Source organism: Chrysochloris asiatica, unplaced genomic scaffold (genome assembly GCF_000296735.1).
Source record: "Chrysochloris asiatica unplaced genomic scaffold, ChrAsi1.0 scaffold00048, whole genome shotgun sequence".
NCBI lineage: Eukaryota > Metazoa > Chordata > Mammalia > Afrosoricida > Chrysochloridae > Chrysochloris > Chrysochloris asiatica.
This window is the reverse complement of record NW_006408566.1, coordinates 3,646,989-3,650,783: the sequence shown is the minus strand read 5'-3', so window position 1 is coordinate 3,650,783 and position 3,795 is coordinate 3,646,989.

Sequence of the window (3,795 nt, the reverse complement as noted above, 5' to 3'; positions counted from 1 at the left end):
CAGTCACTGGAGAAGGATATCATGTTTGATAAGGTGGAGGGTCAGAGAAAAAGAGGAAGACCCCCAATGAGATGGATTGGCAAAGTGGCAGCATCGATGGACTCAAGCATGGCAACAGTAGTGATGTTGGCCCAGGATCAGGCAGTGTTTTGTTCTGCTGTGCATAGGGGTCACTATGAGTCAGTGCTGACTTGATGGCACTTAACAACAACAAATGTAAATAAAACAAAAATCCCCACAACTGGACCAATAAATAACATCATGATAAATTGAAAAAAGATTAAAGTTGTTAAGACTTCATTTTGCTTGGATCCACTATTAACCCTTATGGAAGCAGCAGTCAAGACATTAAATGATGTATTGCATTAAGCAAGTTTGCTTCACAAGACCTTTTCAAAGTGCTCAAGAATAAAGATGCCACTTGAACTCTAAAAGGTTGGCCTGATTCAAGCCATGGTATTTTCAATTGCCTCATATGCATATGGAAGCTGGTCAATGAGTAAGGAAGACTGTGGACAAATTGATGCATTTGAGTTATGGCGTTGGAGAAAAATATTGAAAGTACCATGGACTGCCAGAAGAACAAACAAATCTGTGTTGAAAGAAGTACAGTTAGAATGCTTCTTAGAAGTCAGGATGGTGAAATGTCATCTCTCATATTGCAGACATATGATCAGAAGGGATCAGTCCTTAGAAAAGGACATCATACTTGGTAAAATTTGAAGGTCACTGAAAAAGAGGAAGACCTCCCCCTCAATAAGATGGATTGGTACAGTCCCAACTGTAATGGGCTCAAGGATTGCAAAATAGTGTGAATGGCACAGAACCAGGCAGTGCTTTGTTCTGGTGTGCTGTTTTGCTATGAGCCAGAAACAACTTGATAGCACCTAACAACAACAAATCAGCACTTGACTCCTAAATGTAAGGTGTGGTGTTCATATCCACTCAGAGGCTGGCTCAGAGGGAGATCTGGCAATCTGCTTCCATAAAGATTAGGATCTTTATGTGCCATTATGTTGATTCTGACTCCTAGCAACCTGGTACAGGATTTCCCAGGTTATAAATCTTTATGGGAGCAGAAAACCTTTCTCCTGCTGAGTGGCTGACAAGTTTGAGATGCTGACCTTGTGGTTAACAATTAGTGCTTATCCTACACTACCACCTGGGCTCCTTTCTGTAAATATTATGGCATGTAGTGTCATAAGGGCAAGCACTCAACAGCACCCAGTAACAACAAATACATAGTGTGAGAAATAACACTTGTGGGTGTGGTCCGTGTTCAGGAATTCACGGGATTGCTAGGCCTGACAGATTGTTGATTTACACACAGAGAGGGATATGTAACCTGGCTGTTCTAGGACTAGGAAATTTCAGTAAGAACACAGCATTAAGACAGTTGTTGTTGTTGTTGTTATGTGCCGTGGTGGAGTCAGTTCGGACTCATAAAGACCCTGTACAGGGTTTCCAAGGCTGTAAATCTTTATGGGAACAGAAAGCCTCATCTTTCTCCCATGGAACAGCTGGTAGTTTCGAACTGCTGACCTTGAGGTTCACAGCCCAATTTGTAACCACTACGCTACCAGAGTTCCTTTAGTAGGCATGTCATTTTGGCTTCCCTGGGGGGAGGGAAAATGGGACATGCCATATAATTGTATATGGGGAACTGAAACTGGACCAGCGGCTTTTGGAGACAAGTAAAAAAACCATTTGTGGCAGGCCTTGAGGCGCATCTTCCTGTGTCTACAGGCTGGGCTCCCGATTTTGCAAAATCAAATAAAGAAAACCTTACTCTCTCTAAAATGAGTACAGATTGGGTTACTTGAGTGTTTGTCAGTACAGACAATGTTTCTCACAAATTTGGGGGCCCATCTGGGATTTTCTGCCCACTTGGAGGGGCAGCCCTGTTGGAAAAGGAGGCTCGTCCCGCCCTTGGTTTTGGTGGCCTACTCCGCAGGGTTGGTTGCCTCCCAGTGAGAGCCAGAAAAAGACCCGAGACTGTTCAAAGGTGATCAGAATTAGGAGAGAGACATGGAGGACTCAGAAGAGAGTAACCATGGCGACCAGGCAATCTGTGCACAGGCCATGGCAGGAAAATTGGACTGTAAGTATTTTCCTGGTGGTCAGGCATTTTCGGGGGTTATTGTGTGACTGCGACTCATCTTGGATGCGAAGCAAGTGTGGAGTTCCAATATGGTTGGAGACAGGCAAAGTGAAATCTTGGGGTTGTATGCAATAAATCTCCATGAGTACCCAAATATTGGGAAATTTTGGGAGTTTAAGTATGCAAGGGAACTTACACCAAGACCAAAAGAAAATGGGGAACAGAATTCTAGGCCTAGGGAAGAAGGGAGCAGGAGAGACTCCCACAGACGTTCTTCCTGTCCATCCTTTGGGGGGAATGTTGAGGACTTGGGAGGCACAATTCCCCAACCCGGGAAAAAGATAAAAATATTACTGTTTTATTTGACCAAAAGAACTAATCCATTCACCATCTGTGTTCTGGCCTCAATTCGGCTCCAATGAGGACTGGGTCTGCCAGGCCCTAGTCCTTCATGTAAACGACAGAACTTGGCCTTCTCAGGAGATAACTGATGCTCTTTGTTGGTCAATAGGCAGAGCGGAATCAGTTCTGAAGATGTTCTCCCTTAAAGGACAGAGACCAAGACAAAAAGATTGAGATGATACTGTTAAGAGAAGCTCAGAAAGTTTTTGTAAGGAGAGAGGAGGAAAAACAGAGGCAGAAAGCCAGAATCATGGTATCTACTGTGAATAAAATAGTACATTTTATTTACACTTTTATTATTATTATTTCCTATTTTATTGCTAGAACAAGACCCCCTTCTCAAGGGAAGTGGAACAGTGATTACAGTGTTAGGCCTCTTCAGAGGAAAGGGAGGAGAGGACGGGGCCAGGTCCCCAAGCCCACCAATGCATGAAAGTTATGGGAAGACAGGCCATTTCAAAAGAGATAAAGAGGCAAAGGAAAAATGATTCCCCTCATGAAACTAGAAATTAACTTTTGAATCTTTTGTAACGGTACCTAATTATAAGATTGGGTTAGGATTAGAGAGGGCGAGGGGTTGTTGTTGTTGTTGTTAGGTGCCTTTGAGTTGGTACCGACCCTATGCACAGCAAAACGAAACACTGCCAGATCCTGGGCCAATCTCACTCCTGTTGCCCTGCTTGAGTCCATGGATGCTGCCACCTGGCCAATCCATCTCATTAGGGGTCTTCCTTTTTTTCTCTGACCCTCCACCGTACCAAACATGATATCCTTCTCCAACAACTGGCCTGACAATATGTCCGAAATGTGAGAGACGAAGTTTGGCCATCCTGACCTCTAAGGACCACTCTGGCTGCACTTCTTCCAATGCAGATCTGTTTTCTTTTGGTAGGGGTAGATAAAGGTAAATATGAGACCTCTGACTGAAGAGGAGAAAGGAAAGGTTGACTGGCAGATATGGTTTAAAGAAGACAATAGGGGAGAGCTGGAAATTCCACTGTTGGGAGTGGAACTAAAAGGAAAACTGGGGAAGGTGGTCCATAGAAGATAATACCCTAGCCCCGTAGAAGGGAGAAAGGGTCTGCAGCCAGCAATAAAAGGCCTAGTGATTATTTTTTGTTTGGTATGGTAGTTTTCAAATATAATTCTTACACACACTATTTGAGTTTATAATGCAAAATTCTGAGTTTGCATATTCAAGGTGAAACTTAAATGTGAAATCGGGCACAGAAAATTTGTTTTATTCTGTTTTAATATCTTTGGTATTCTTATTGAAGTAAAATGGTATAAAT